The sequence below is a fragment of the Trichosurus vulpecula genome, chromosome 3, assembly GCF_011100635.1.
Source record: "Trichosurus vulpecula isolate mTriVul1 chromosome 3, mTriVul1.pri, whole genome shotgun sequence".
NCBI classification, from domain to species: domain Eukaryota; kingdom Metazoa; phylum Chordata; class Mammalia; order Diprotodontia; family Phalangeridae; genus Trichosurus; species Trichosurus vulpecula.
Window position 1 is genome coordinate 45034167 of NC_050575.1, and position 16069 is coordinate 45050235.

The 16069-nt window shown below is 39.1% G+C and overlaps 1 protein-coding gene across 1 annotated transcript in view; it reads right to left on the reverse strand.

Annotated features, from left to right (window-relative positions):
- Positions 1–16069, reverse strand: part of MDGA2 (MAM domain containing glycosylphosphatidylinositol anchor 2) — a 195256-nt gene that overhangs the window by 74479 nt on the left and 104708 nt on the right. The gene's annotated exons all lie outside the window — the stretch shown is intronic.

Sequence of the window (16069 nt, forward strand, 5' to 3'; positions counted from 1 at the left end):
ACATTCATTTCCATAAGATTTTGAGTTACAAATTGTCTCCCCATCTCTACCCTCCCCCACACTCCAAGATGGCATGTACTCTGATTGCCCTTTTCCCCAGTCTCCCCTCCATTCTATCACCCATTCCCCTGCTCCTAATACTCTTTGTCCTTACTCTTTTTTTAGGGCAAGTTAGATTTCTATAGGTCATGGCCCATATATCTTATTTCCCACTTGCATGTAAAAACAATTTTTTAACTTTTGTTTTTAGAACTTTCAGTTCCAAATTCTCTCCCTTCTTCCCTCCCCACCCCCTCCTTGAGAAGGCAAGCAATTCCAAATAGGTTATACATGTATCCTTAAGCAAAACACTTTTGTAATAGTCTAACTATATTTCCCTCTGTCTTGCCTGTCCCCCTTTATTCAATTTTCTCCTTTGACTCTGTCCCTTTTCAAAAGTGTTTGCTTTTGACTACCTCTTCCCCTAATTTGCCTTCCCTTATATCATCCCCCTCTCTTATCCCCTTCCCCCCCTACAGGAAAGTAGGATACTGAGTGTGTATGTTATTCCCTCTTTAAGCCCAATCTGATGAGAGCAAGGTTCACTCATTCCCTTTCACATACCCCCTCCTTGATTCCATTATGACAGCTTTTTCTTGCCACTTTTATGTGAGATAATTTACCCAATTCTATGTCTCCCTTTCTCCTTCTCCCAGTATATTCCTTTCTCACCACTTAATATTATTTTTTAGATATTATCCCTTCATATTCAGCTTACTCTGTGCCCTCTGTCTATATATGTCTATTCTCTTCAACCCCCCCTAATTCCGAGAAAGGTCTCATGAGTTACAAATATCTTTCCATGTAGGAATGTAAACAATTCCACTTTAATATGTCCATTAGCATTTCTCTTTCCTGTTTACTTTTTCATGCTTCTCTTAATTCTTGTATTTGAAAGTAAAATTTTTTATTCAGCTCTGGTCTTTGCAAAGAGAATGCTTGAAAGTCCTCTATCTCATTGAAAATCCATATTTTGCCCTAAAGTATTTTACTCAGTTTTGATGGGTAGGTGATTCTTGGTTTTAATCCTACCTCCTTTGACCGCTGGAATACCATATTTCATGCCCTTTGATCCATTAATGTGGAAGCTGCTAGATCTTGTGTTATCCTGATTGTGTTTCCACAATTGTTTCTTTCTGGATGTTTGCAAAATTTTGTCCTTGACTTGGGAACTCTGGAATTTGGCTACAATATTCCAAGGAGTTGTTCTTTTGAGATCTCCTTCAGGAGGTGATCAGTGGATTCTCTCAATTTCTTTTTTTTAATTTTTTTTAAAATTTATTTAATATATTTAGTTTTCAGCATTGATTTTCACAAAAGTTTGAATTACAAATTTTTCCCCATTTCTACCCTCCCCCTCTCCAAGATGGTGTATATTCTGGTTGCCCCATTCCCCAGTCAGCCCTCCCATCTGTCACCCCACTCCCCTCCCATCCCCCTTTCCCTTCTTCTCTTGTAGGGCAAGACAAATTTCTATGCCCCATTGTCTGTGTACCTTATTTCTTAGTTGCATGCAAAAAATTTCTTTTGTTGTTGTTGTTTTTGAATGTCTGTTTTTAAAACTTTGAGTTCCAAATTCTCTCCCCACTTCCCTCCCCACCCATCCTCCCTAAGAAGAGAAACAATTCAACATAGGCCACATGCGTATCATTATGTAAAACCCTTCCACAATACTCATGTTGTGAAAGATTAACTATGTTTTGCTCCTTCCTAATTTATCCCCCTTTATTGAATTTTCTCCCTTGACCTTGTCCCTTTTCGAAAGTGTTTGTTTTTGATTACCTCCTCCCCCCCATCTGCCCTCCCTTCTATCATCCTGCCATTTTATCTTCATCCTCCTTCTTTCCTGTGGGGTAAGATACCCAACTGAGTGTGTACAGTATTCCCTCCTGAGGTCAATTCCAGTAAGAGCAAGATTTACTCATTTTCCCCTCACCTGCTGCCTCTTCCTTCCTTTCCTACAGAACCACTTTTTCTTGCCACTTTTATGTGACATAATTTACCCCATTATATCTCTCCCTTTCTCCCTCTTTCAACATATTCCTCTCTTATCCCTTAAATTGATTTTACTTTTTTTAGATATCAGCCCTTCACATTCAACTCACCCTGCGCAACTCACACACACATATATATATATACATATATATACACATATATATACCTACATATATACATACAAAGACACACACACACATGTGTATATATATATGTATACACACACATATACTTATATATATATATATATATATATGTATATTCCTTTCAGCTACTATGATATTGAGGTGTCATGAATCATACACATCATCTTTCTATGTATGAATACAAACAAAACAGTTCAACTTTAGTAAGTCCCTTATGATTTCTCTTTCTTGTTTACCTTTTCATGCTTCTCTTGATTCTTGTGTTTGAAAGTCAAATTTTCTATTAAATTCTCGTCTTTTCACTGAGAAAGCTTGAAAGTCCTCTATTTTATTGAAAATCCATATTTTGTCTTGGAGCCTGATACTCAGTTTTGCTGGGTAGGTGATTCTTGGTTTTAATCCTAGCTCCATTGACCTCCGGAATATTGTATTCCAAGCCCTTGATCCCTTAATGTGGAAGCTACCAGATCCTGTGTTATCCTGATTGTTTTCCACAATATTCAAATTGTTTCTTTCTGGCTGCTTGCAGTATTTTCTCCTTGACCTGGGAGCTCTGGAATTTGGCAACAATATTCCTAGGAGTTTTCTTTTTGGGATCTATTTGAGGAGGCGATCTGTGGATTCTTTCAATTTCTATTTTACCCTCTGGCTCTAGAATATCAGGGCAATTCTCCTTGATAATTTCTTGAAAGATGGTATCTATGCTCTTTTTTTGATCATGGCTTTCAGGTAGTCCAATAATTTTTGAATTATCTCTCCTGGATCTATTTTCTAGGTCAGTGGTTATTCCAATGAGATATTTCACATTGTCTTCCATTTACTCATTCCTTTGGTTCTGTTTTATAATGTCTTGATTTCTCATCAAGTCACTAGCTTCCACTTGTTCCAATCTAATTTTTAAGGTCGTATTTTCTTCAGTGGTCTTTTGGACCTCCTTTTCCATTTGGCTAATTCTGCCTTTCAAGGCATTCTTCTCATTGGCTTTTTGGAGATCTTTTGCCATTTGCCATTTTTTAAAGTGTTGTTTTCTTAAATATTTTTTTAAGTATTTTTTGGGTCTTCTTTAGCAAGTCATTGACTTGTTTTTCATCGTTTTCTTGCATCCTTCTCATTTCTTGTCCCAATTTTTCCTCTACTTCTCTAACTTGCTTTTCCAACTCCTTTCTGAGCTCTTCCATGGCCTGAGACCAGTTCATGTTTTTCTTGGAGGCTTTTGTTGTAGTCTCTTTGACTTTGTTGACTTCTTCAGGCTGTATGTTTTGGTCTTCTTTGTCACCAAAGAAAGATTCCAAAGTCTGAGACTGAATCTGGGTGCTTTTTCGCTGCCTGGCCATGTTCCCAGCCAACTTACCTGACCCTTGAGTTTTTCATCGGGGTATGACTGCTTGTAGAGCAAAGCTTGAGGGGATGCACCGTTGATTTCAGAGCTATTTCTATATAGCCAGCTCTGCCACCCCAGCACTCCTCCTTCCTCAAGAACCACCAACCCGGACCTGATGCAAATCTTCAGCAGGCTCTGCACTCCTGCTCTCATCCACCACTTAATTACTCCCACCACATGGGCCTGGGGCCGGAAGTAACTGCAGCTGTAGTTCTGTAGCTGCACCTCCCCTGCTGCCCCTGGTGTGGTGGCCAAACAGAGAACTCTGTCCCCTGCACCTTTTCCCACTAACCTTCTCTGTTGTCTTTGGTGTTTGTGGGTTGAGAAGTCTGGTAACTACCACAGCTCAATGATTCAGGGTGCTAGGGTCTGTTGTGCCCGGCTCCTGGTCTGGCTGGTCCTGCTGTCTCCCACTCTGAGCTCTGCTCCCCTCCACTCCATGCCTGATAGACCTCATCCAGCAACCATCCAGGCCATCCTGGGCTGGATCCCTGCTTCCCTCTGCTATTTTGTGGGTTCTGCAGCTCTAAAATTTGTTCAGAGCCATTTTTATAGGTTTTTGGAGGCATGTGGTGGGGAGCTCATGCAAGTCCCTGCTTTCCAGCTGCCTTCTTGGGTCCACAGGCTTCTCTCAATTTCTATTTTATCCTCCAGTTCTAGAATATCAGGTCAGTTTTCCTTTTAATTTCTTGAAAGATGCTGTCGAGGCTATTTTTTTTTTCAAATTTAAATGCAATTTATTTATTTAACATATTTGGTTTTCAGCATTGATTTTCACAACATTTTGAATTACAAATTTTCTCCCCATTTCTACCCTCCCCCCCACTCCAAGATGGCTTATATTCTGGTTGCCCTGTTCCCCAGTTAGCCCTCCCCTCTATCACCCCCCTCCCCTCTCATCCCCTTTTCCCTTCCTTTCTTGTAGGGCAAGATAAATTTCTACGCCCCATTGCTTGTGTATCTTATTTTTTAGTTGCATACAAAAACTTTTTTTGTTTTTGAACATCTGATTTTAAAACTTTGAGTTCCAAATTCCCTTCCCTCTTCCCTTCCCACCCACCCTCCCTAAGAAGTTGAGCAATTCAACCTAGGCCACACATGTATTATTATGTATAATCCTTCCACAATACTCATGCTGTGAAAGGCTAACTACATTTTGCTCCTTCCCAACCCATCCCGCTTTATTGAATTTTCTCCCCCGACCCTGTCCCCTTTCCAAAGTGTTCGTCCTGATTACCTCCACCCCCATCTGCCCTCCCCTCCATCATCCCCCCGCCTTTTATTTTTTTTTATCTTCCTCCCTCTTCCTTCCTGTGGGGTAAGACACCCAACTGCGCATGTATGGTATTCCCCCTCAGGCCAAATCTGATGAGAGCAAGGTTCACTCATTCCCCCCTCACCTGCCCTCTCCCCTCCTCCCATAGAACTGCTTCCTCTTGCCACCTTTATGCGAGACAATCCACCCCATTCTATCTCTCCCTATCTCCCTCTCTCAGTATGTTACTCTCTCATCCCTTAATTTCATTTTATTTCTTTTAGATATCTTCCCTTCATCTTCAACTCACCCTGTGTCTGCTCTCTCTCTTTTACATATATATATATATATAAACACACATATATATATACACATACATACATATACATATAGATATATACATACATACACATTCACTTATATATATATATATACATAAACATATATATACATATATATATATATGCATATTCCCTTCAACTACCCTAATACTGAGGTCTCATGAATCATACTCATCATCTTTCCATGTAGGAATGTAAACAAAACAGTTCAACTTTAGTAAGTCCCTTGCAATTTCCGTTTCTTGGTTACCTTTTCATGCTTCTCTTGATTCTTGTGTTTGAAAGTCAAATTTTCTATTCAGTTCTGGTCTTTTCACTGAGAAAGCTTGAAAGTCCTCTATTTTATTGAAAATCCATATTTTGCCTTGGAACATGATACTCAGTTTTGCTGGGTAGGTGATTCTAGGTTTTAATCCTAGCTCCATTGACCTCCGGAATATCGCATTCCAAGCCCTTCGATCTCTTAATGTAGAAGCTGCCAGATCTTGGGTTATTCTGATTGGGTTTCCACAATACTCAAATTGTTTCTTTCTGGCTGCTTGCAGTATTTTCTCCTTGATCTGGGAGCTCTGGAATTTGGCAACAATATTCCTAGGAGATTTCTTTTGGGGATCTATTTGAGGAGGCGATCTGTGGATTCTTTCAATTTCTATTTTGCCCTGTGGCTCTAGAATATCAGGGCAGTTCTCCTTGATAATTTCCTGAAAGATGGTATCTAGGCTCTTTTTTTGATCATGGCTTTCAGGTAGTCCAATAATTTTTAAATTCTCTCTCGTGGATCTATTTTCCAGGTCAGTGGTTTTTCCAAGGAGATATTTCACATTGTCTTCCATTTTTTCATTCCTCTGGTTCTGTTTTATAATATCCTGATTTCTCATAAAGTCACTAGCTTCCACTTGCTCCAATCTAATTTTTAAAGTAGTATTTTCTTCAGTGGTCTTTTGGACCTCCTTTTCCATTTGGCTAATTCTGCCTTTCAAGGCATTCTTCTCCTCATTGGCTTTTTGGAGCTCTTTTGCCATTTGAGTTCGTCTGTTTTTTTTTTTTTTTTTTTTTTCCTTTATTTATTTTTAGTTTACCACACATGGTTCTACATAGTTTTGAGTTCCAGTTTTTCTCCCCTCCCTCCCCCCTCCCTCCCCAAGACGGCATGAAGTCTCATATAACTGTCATGTATAACTTCGCATTGAATTAATTTATGCTCTATTCAAGTCGTGGAGAAGAATTTTGACCAATGGAATGAATCATAAGAAAGAAGAAACAGAACCAAAAAAAAAAAAAACAACAAAACCAAAAACAAAAGAGAAGCAGAAAAGGCGAGCATGTAGTGTGCCTCAGTCTGTATTCAAGCTTCGCAGTTCTTTCTCTGAATGAAGATAGCATTCTCCATCGTGAGTCCCCTGGATTTGTCCTTGCCCCTTTAGGTTGCTGAGAGAAGCGCAGTATGTCAGGGTTGGTCCTCACGGAATCCACATATCTGTGGCTGTGCACAACGTTCTCCTGGCTCTGCTCCGCTCACTCAGCATTATGTCGTGTAGGTTTTTCCAGGTTGTTATGAAGTCTGCATCATCCCCATTTCTTATGGCACAATAGTATTCCATCACCTTCATATACCACAGCTTGTTCAGCCATTCCCCAATTGATGGGCATCCCTTTGCTTTCCAATTCTTGGCTACCACAAAGAGAGCTGCTATAAATATTCTTGTACATATGGGTCCTTTTCCCGCTTGCGTGATTTCTTTGGGATACAACCCTAGAAGTGGTATTACTGGGTCAAAGGGTATGAACATTTCTATAGCCCTTTGGGCATAGTTCCACACCGCCCTCCAAAATGGCTGGATCAGCTCGCAACTCCACCAGCAATGCAACAATGTTCCAATTTCTCCACATCCTTTCCAGCATTTATCATTCTCCTGATTTGTTATTTTAGCCAATCTGACAGGAGAGATGTGGTATCTAAGAGTTGTTTTGATTTGCATTTCTCTAATCAGCAGCGATCCAGAGCATTTTTCCATATGCCTGTAGATAGCTTTAATTTCTTCCTCTGAAAACTGCCTGTTCATATCCTTTGACCATTTCTCAATTGGGGAATGGCTTGTATTCCTATATATTTGGCTTAGCTCCCTGTATATTTTAGAAATGAGGCCTTTATCAGAGATACTAGTTGCAAAGATTTTCTCCCAATTTTCTGCTTCCCTCCTAATTCTTGTTGCATTGGCTTTTTTTGTACAAAAACATTTCAATTTGACATAATCAAAATTATCCATTTTGCATTTTGTAATGCTCTCTATCTCTTGTTGGGTCATGAATTCTTTACTTTTCCACAAATCTGATAAGTAAACTATTCCTTGCTTTCCCAAATTACTTAGAGTATCAACTTTTACTCCTAAATCATGAACCCATTTTGACTTTATTTTGGTATATGGTGTAAGATATTGGTCTATGCCCAGTTTTTGCCCTACCATTTTCCAATTTTCCCAACAGTTTTTGTGAAATAGTGAATTATTAGCCCAGAAACTGGCTTCTTTGGGTTTATCAAAGAGTAGATTGCTAAACTTGTTGATTTCACCTACTTGTGTACCTATCCTATACCACTGATCCACACCCCTGTTTCTTAACCAGTACCAGGCAGTTTTGATGACTGCTGCTGTGTAGTACAGTTTAATATCTGGTGTGGCTAAACCACCATCCCTAGCATGTCTTTTCATTAATATCCTAGATACTCTAGACCTCTTGTTTTTCCAAATGAATTTTGTTATTATTTTGTCCAGCTCAGCAAAAAAAAATTTTGGTAGTTCGATTGGTATGGCACTGAATAGATAGATTAATTTAGGTAGAATTGTCATTTTTATTATATTAGCTCGGCCTAACCATGAGCAACTGATATTTCTCCATTTATTTAGATCTGATTTTATTCGCGTGAAAAGTGTTTCATAGTTATGTTCATATAGGCCCTGGGTTTGTCTTGGCAAATAGACTCCCAAATATTTTATAGTGCCTTCAGTAACTTTGAATGGAATTTCTCTTTCTATCTCTTGCTGTTGGGCTTTGTCAGTAATGTATAGGAATGCTGAGGATTTATGTGGGTTTATTTTTATATCCTGCAACTTTGCTAAAGTTGTTTATTATTTCAAGTAGTTTTTTACTTGATTCTCTAGGATTCTCTAGATAAATCATCATATCATCTGCAAAAAGTGATAATTTAGTTTCTTCTTTTCCTATTCTAATTCCTTCAATTTCTTTTTCTTTTCTTATTGCTACAGCTAATGTTTCTAGAACCAAATTGAATAATAGGGGTGATAATGGACATCCTTGTTTCACCCCTGATCTTATTGGGAATGCATCTAGTTTATCCCCATTACAAATAATGCTTGTTGATGGTTTTAGGTAGATGCTATTTATAATTTTGAGGAAGGTTCCACTTATTCCTATGCTTTCTAGTGTTTTTAATAGGAATGGGTGTTGTACTTTGTCAAAGGCTTTTTCTGCGTCTATTGAGATGATCATATGGTTTTTGTTAGTTTTGTTGTTGATATGGTCAATTATGCTAATAGTTTTCCTAATATTGAACCAGCCTTGCATTCCTGGAATAAATCCTACCTGGTCATGGTGTATTATTCTCGTAATGAGTTGCTGCAATCTTTTTGCTAATATTTTATTTAAAATTTTTGCATCAATATTCATTAGAGAAATTGGTCTATAATTTTCTTTCTCTGTTTTAACTCTACCTGGTTTAGGTATTAGTACCATATTTGTGTCATAAAAAGAATTTGGTAGGACTCCTTCTTCTCCTATTTTCTCAAATAGTCTGCAAAGTATTGGAATTAGTTGTTCTTTAAATGTTTGATAGAATTCACATGTAAAACCATCTGGCCCTGGAGATTTTTTCCTAGGGAGTTCGTTGATGGCCTGCTCAATTTCTTTTTCTGATATGGGGTCATTAAGAAATTTCACTTCTTTCTCTGTTAGTCTGGGCAGTTTATGTTTTTGTAGATATTCATCCATATCTCTAAGGTTGTCAAATTTATGGGCATACAGTTGGGTGAAATAATTCCTAATTATTGTTTTGATTTCCTCTTCATTGGAGGTGACCTCACCCTTTTCATTTTTTATACTAGTAATTTGATTTTCTTCTTTCTTTTTTTTAATCAAATTGGCCAAAGGTTTGTCAATTTTATTGGTTTTTTCATAAAACCAGCTCTTTGTTTTATTTATTAATTCAATAGTTTTCTTGGTTTCAATTTTATTAATCTCTCCTTTGATTTTCAGTATTTCTAATTTGGTATTTAATTGGGGGTTTTCAATTTGCTCTTTTTCTAGCTTTTTCAGCTGTATGCCCAGATCATTGATCTCCTCTTTCCCTATTTTATTCATGTAGGCATTTAGAGATATAAAACTTCCCCTAAGAACTGCTTTTGCTGCATCCCATAAGTTTTGGTATGTTGTTTCATTATTGTCATTCTCTTGAATGAAATTATTGATTGTTTCTCTGATTTGATCTTTGGCCCACTCACTCTTTAGAATTAAATTATTTAGTTTCCAATTAGTTTTTAGCTTATTTTTGCATGGTTCTTTATTAAAAATGATTCTTATTGCATCATGATCTGAAAAGGATGCATTGACTACTTCTGCTTTTCTGCACTGGATTGTGAGGTTTTTATGCCCTAGTACATGGTCAATTTTTGAGTATGTGCCATGTACTTTTGAGAAGAAAGTATATTCCTTTTTATCCCCATTCAGTTTTCTCCAGAGGTCTATCATATGTGCCTTTTCTAAAATTCTGTTTACCTCCTTAACTTTTTTCTTATTTATTTTGAGGTTAGATTTATCAAGTTCAGAAAGGGGGAGGTTGAGGTCTCCCAATATTATAGTTTTGCTGTCTATTTCTTCCTGTAACTCCCTTAACCTCTCCTCTAAGAATTTGTATGCCTTACCACTTGGTGCATATATGTTAAGCAATGATATTGCTTCATTGTTTATGGTGCCTTTCAGCAGGATATAATGTCCTTCCTTATCTCTTCTAATTAGATCTATCTTTACTTTTGCTTTGTCTGAGATTAGGATTGCTACACCTGCTTTTTTTACTTTAGCTGAGGCACAATATATTTTACTCCAGCCTTTTACCTTAACCCTATGTGTATCCCCCTGTTTCAGATGTGTTTCTTGTAAACAGCATATTGTAGGATTATGGTTTTTAATCCATTCTGCTATCTGCTTCTGTTTTGTGAGAATGTTCATCCCCTGCACGTTCAGGGTTATGATTTCTATCTGTGTCTTTTTCTCCATCCTAATTCCCCCTGTTTATGCTTTTATTTCTCCCTTTCCCCTTCTCCTCCCCAACAAAGTTTTGCTTTTGACCGCCGCTTTCCTCAGTTAACCCTCCCTCTTTATTCCCCTCCCTTATCTAACCGTTACCCACTTGCTACTTCTCCTCTTCCTTCTGCCCTCCCCCCTCCCTTTTTCCCCCCTTTCCCTCCCACTTCCCGTAGGACAAGTTAGATTTCTAAACTTATCCGAGTATGTTATTCCCTTCTTGAACTAGATCAGATGACAGTAAAGCTCAAATACTGCTCTTCTCCCTCCCTTCTTTCCCTCTACTATAATATGTTTTTTTGCCACTTCCTTTGGTGTAATTTACCCTTTTCTACAACCTTCTTACCACTTCCCTCATAGCCCTCCCTTTATATCTCTTATTTATATTTTATATCTTTACATCAGTCAATTTATACAGGCATTCACAACCTATGTATATCCCTTTCATTTGTCACAATAGTTGTACCATTCACAAGAATGACTTATATATGTATATGTATATATATATATATACATAAAAAACATACATAAGATGATATAATCCCACATAAAGATGTAAACAACCTAAGCTTATTGGTTAATGAAGTTTGTGGGGTTATTCCCCCTGGTTACCTTTTTATGTCTCTCTTGAGGTTTGTATTTGGAGATCAAATTTGCCATTGAGTTCTGGCCTTTTCATCAGGAAGGTCTGGAATTCCCTTATTTCATTGAATGTCCATCGCCTTGCCTGGAAAATTATGCTTAGTTTTGCTGGGTAGTTGATCCTTGGTTGTAGTCCCAGCTCCTTTGCCCTTCGGAATATCATATTGCAATTTCTCCTGTCTTTTAATGTGGAAGCTGAGAGATCCTGCGTGATCCTGACTGTAGTTCCACGATATTTGAATTGCTTCTTTTTGGCTGCTTGCAGTATTTTCTCCTTAAGTTTATAGCTCTGAAATTTGGCTATAATATGTCTTGGTGTTTTCAGTTTGGGATCTCTTTCAGGGGGTGATCGGTGAATTCTTTCAATGACTATTTTGCCCTCTGGTTCTAGGACCTCTGGGCAGTTGTCTTTGATAATTTCTTCGAAGATACTGTCAAGGCTCCTTTTTTCATCGTGGATTTCCGGTAGACCAATAACTCTCAAATTGTCTCTCCTGGATCTATTTTCCAGGTCAGTTGTTTTGCCAATCAGATATTTCACATTTTTTTCTATTTTTTCATTCTTTACATTTTGTTTTATTACTTCTTGATGCCTCATAGATTCATTAGCTTCCACTTGCTCAAGTCTAATTTTAAATGAGTTAGTGTTTACATTTTGCTTTTGAGCATCCATTTTCAATTGGTTGATTTCACCTCTCAGGGTGTCCTTTTCTCTCTCTAGATTCTGAATCTCCATAGCCATTTCGCCAATCTTATTCTTTAGGGACTTGATTTCGTCAGTGGATTTTTTCTCCCTTTTTTCCATTTTTTCCATATTTTCTTTTAGCTCCCTAATTTGGTTTTTAAAATCCTCTTTTAGCTCTTCCAGCAGTGCTTTTTGGACTGGAGACCAGATCATATTAGCTTTTGAGGTATCTGATGTATCTACCGTGTCATTGCTATCTTCTTCTAAGTCGATATTTTGATCCTGCCTGTCTCCATAAAAAGAATCTATTGTCCTCGGTTTTTTTGTGTTCTTCTTCATGTTGGATTGCCTTTTGCTGGCGTTAGAACGAATTTCTATCTGTGAGTCTCAGGGCTTTCTGTCCCAGCTTTCTTATTCTGGGGGTTGTGAGTCTAAAATTATAACCTTCAGTTTCCTGAGGTGTGGGGGAGGGGTCTGGCTCCCTGGCGTCTCACTCCCTATGGGTGCTCTCCAGCACTTGCTTTTCAGCAATGGTCTCAGCCGTTTGTTGTTTGAGCTGATGACTGGCGCTTCCCCTGGGGGAGCAAGGTTACGTCTGGGCTCCTGGCTTGGCCCCCTGCCGACTCTTCCCCTCTGGGACTAATGAGCTTCTAGTATTTGTCCTGTGAAGCCCCGCTACTCTCTCCTTTGTTTCAGTTCTCTTTTTTTTTTTTTTCCCCCGAGGAATTCTCTGGGTGAGGGGGGGAGGGGTTAGAGCCGCTTACCTAGCCATTGAGTCTTCCGGAGGTTCAAGAGGCCGAAATCCTGGGTTTTGCAAGCGGCAGGACTGGGTGTTTTCGCGGCTGGTGGCGTTGCCCTGCCTCTCGTCGCTCCCAGAGACTGCCGTCCTGTGTTGGGAGGCCTGGGGATCTCTGCCGGTTTGGGGCGCCCAGCTTTCTCCCAGCCCGTCTCCCACGTGGATTTCCCAGCCAGCCGCTTCCGCCTTGGTCTGGAGCAGCTCCGCACCGGGCACTCTCCGAGCCTGCAGGTTCGTTCCTCCGGCCTTTCAAACTCTCCCGGCTCGGAAATTTGCCCCACGCAGACTGCTCGCGGTTTCTGACTCTCTCAAATCTGCTCAAATTCACTTTTTTATGGGAATCTGACAGACCTTGTGAGAGAGCTCCGGTAAGAGGCTGCCTTCATGCGGCCATCTTGGCTCCGCCTCGTCTGTTTTTTAAGGTGTTGTTTTCCTCAGTGTATTTTTCAGTATTTTTTTGGGTCTCCTTTAGCAAGTCATTGACTTGTTTTTCATGGTTTTCTCGCATCCTTCTCATTTCTCTTCCCAATTTTTCCTCTACTTCTCTAACTTGCTTTTCCAAATCCTTTTTGAGTTCTTCTATGGCCTGGGGCCAGTTCATGTTTTTCTTGGAGGCTTTGGTTGTAGGCTCTATGACTTTGTTGTCTTCTTTAGGCTGTATGTTTTGGTCTTCTTTGTCAGCAAAGAAAGAATCCAAAGTCTGAGACTGAATCTGGGCGCGTTTTCGCTGCCTGGCCATATTCCCAACCAACTAACTTGACCCTTGAGTTTTTCAGTGGGGTATGACTGCTTGTAGACTAACGAGTTGTATGTTCTACGTTTGGGGGGGAGGTGCCAGCTCTGTCAGAGCCACACTCCTCCTTCCCCAAGGACCCCCAGTCCAGACTGGGCTTAGAGAGGCTATTTTTGTATCATGGCTTTCACATAGTCCAATAATTTTTAAATTATCTCTCCAGGTCAGTGGTTTTTCCAATGAGATATTTCATGTTTTCATCCAGTTTTTCATTCCTTTGGTTTTGTTTTCTCATTTCTTGATTTCTCCTAAAGTCACTAGCTTCCACTTGTTCCATTCTAATTTTTAAGGCAGTATTTTCTTCAGTGATATTTTAAACTTGCTTTTCCATTTGGCTAATTCTGCCTTTCAAGGCGTTCTTCTCCTCATTGCTTTTTTGGACCTCTTTTGCCATTTGGGTTAATTCTTACGTTGTTATTTTCTTCAGTTTTTTTTTTTTGATTCTCCTTTAGCAAGCTGTTGACTTGTTTTTCATGATTTTCTTGCATCATTCTCATTTCTCTTTCCAATTTTCCTCCACTTCTCTTACTTGATTTCCCAAATCCTTTTTGAGCTCTTCCACAACCTGAGACCAATTCATATTTTTCTTCGAGGCTTTTGGTGTAGGATCTTTGACTTTGTTATCTTCTGATGGTTGTATGTTTTGATCTTCTTTGTCACCAAAGTAAGATTCTATAGTCTGAGTCCTTTTATGCTGTCTATTCATTTCTCCAGCCAATTACTTGACTTTTGAGCTCTTTGTCAGGGTATGACTGCTTCCAGAGTGGAGAGTGCTCTGTCCCAAGCTTCAGGGGTTTTGTGCTGCTGTTTTCAGAGCTACTCGTACAGTGAAGTGGTATGATACTCCTCTCCTGGCCTGTGCTCTGGTCTGTGAGTGCAAGCACTCCTTTCTGCCATGTAACTACCAGGAGTACTCCCTCTCCACAGCCCCCACAAGCTCTGACCCAACAGCATGGCTACTCCCCCAAGCACCACCAACTAGGACTGCAACTCAGATCCAAGAAGGTCAAAGTAAGAGATCCCTGCACTCCCACTCTGATCAGCTGCTTGACTCCCCCAACTGTCTGTGGGCCTGGAGCTCCAGAAGCAACCACCATTGCTGTTGCTTTCACCTCTGCCACCGTGGGGCTGGGACTGGACCATGCCCATCTCTCATCTAAGTAGAACAGAGTTTTCCCACTGACCTGCTAAGTTGTCTTTGGCATTTGTGGGTTGAGAAGTCTGGAAACCACCACAGCTGCCAGTGATTCAGGGCCCTGAGGTCTTCTCCATCAGGTCTTCTTCAACCTGGTCTCTTCTGGCACAACCCATGGTGGGCTGCACTCTGTACCCAGCAAGATGAGATAGACCCTTCCCAGAAACCAGCCAGGCCATCTTGGGCTGGAGACATGTTTCACTATGTCATTTGGTGGGTTCTGTAGCTCTAGAATTTGTTTAGAGTCATTTTTATATGTGTTTGGAGGGATTTGGGGGAGAACTCAAGCAAGACCCTGTTTTAGCACTTTCATATTGGCTCTGCCCCCTGTCATTTCTTTCTGACCAGTTTCCTGACTCCCTTACCATCTCTGGAATGAGAGGTCCTAAAGCTACTGCTGCTAGTGTCACAGCTCCCTCCAATGCCCACTGCTGCTTGCTGCACTGCTGCAACCTTATTTGCTCTGGGGCAGAATCCATCCCAGCATCACAGACCTCTTTTTTGGACCTCCTAAAATGTCTTGGGTTGGAAAAATATCCCATCTTGATGCTTTTCACCTTTGACATTCCAGAATTCAGGTTGATGCATTATTTTAAACTTGTTTGAAGGGGAATGTTGAGAGAATTCAGTTGGGCTGCTGCCTCTATGCCACCATCTTGGCTCTGCCTCCCCCAATCAATCCATCAATCAATCAATATATACACACATACATACATATATATATATATATATATATATATGTATATATATATATGTATGTATGTATATATATATACACACGTATGTATATGAATATATTCTTACATTCCCCTATAAATTCTTGAAATTATTTGTTTTTGTAAACTTAGGTTTTAGAGTTGGTCAAGAAGCAAACAAAAATATAGCTATAATATCATGATATTTTCAGAACTAAAATCTATTAATAACTTAGTTATTTGTCTTTTGTAAGTTAAGCATCAACAAGTAGAAATGTCTTTTTAGAAGAAAGTTATCTAGAGGTATCAGAAGTCATAATTTTAAAATTTCATCACAGGAAAAGAAATCTTCTCCTAATATGAAATTTTAATGGTATATTACCAAAACTGACAAGTTAAATGAGAAGTGCCATTTATGAAATAGGTACATTGTACTACTGGCTGGTAATTTTCAAAATAATGTGATAAACTATAATGGAACTAATTTATTCTGAATTTTTTTTTGCTGAAGTTAATGATACTATTACCTAGTTATTTCATGGTCATTTTTGTCTTTTATCCCAAACAAAACATTTTCTCTGTGCTTTGTAAAATGTTTGAGGTGTGTTATTTGAGGTTCACCCAAGATTACTGCCATATTGGGAAATAGTTGACATTATTTTGTATTCTAAACAAAGCATTGAATAAAAATATAGAACTTCTAGCATTAAGATAGGTGATTTGTAAAAGAGAACACTTATGTAAGCAAAATTAAAACAAATGATTTCCAAAATGATTATTAATTTTCCAATAT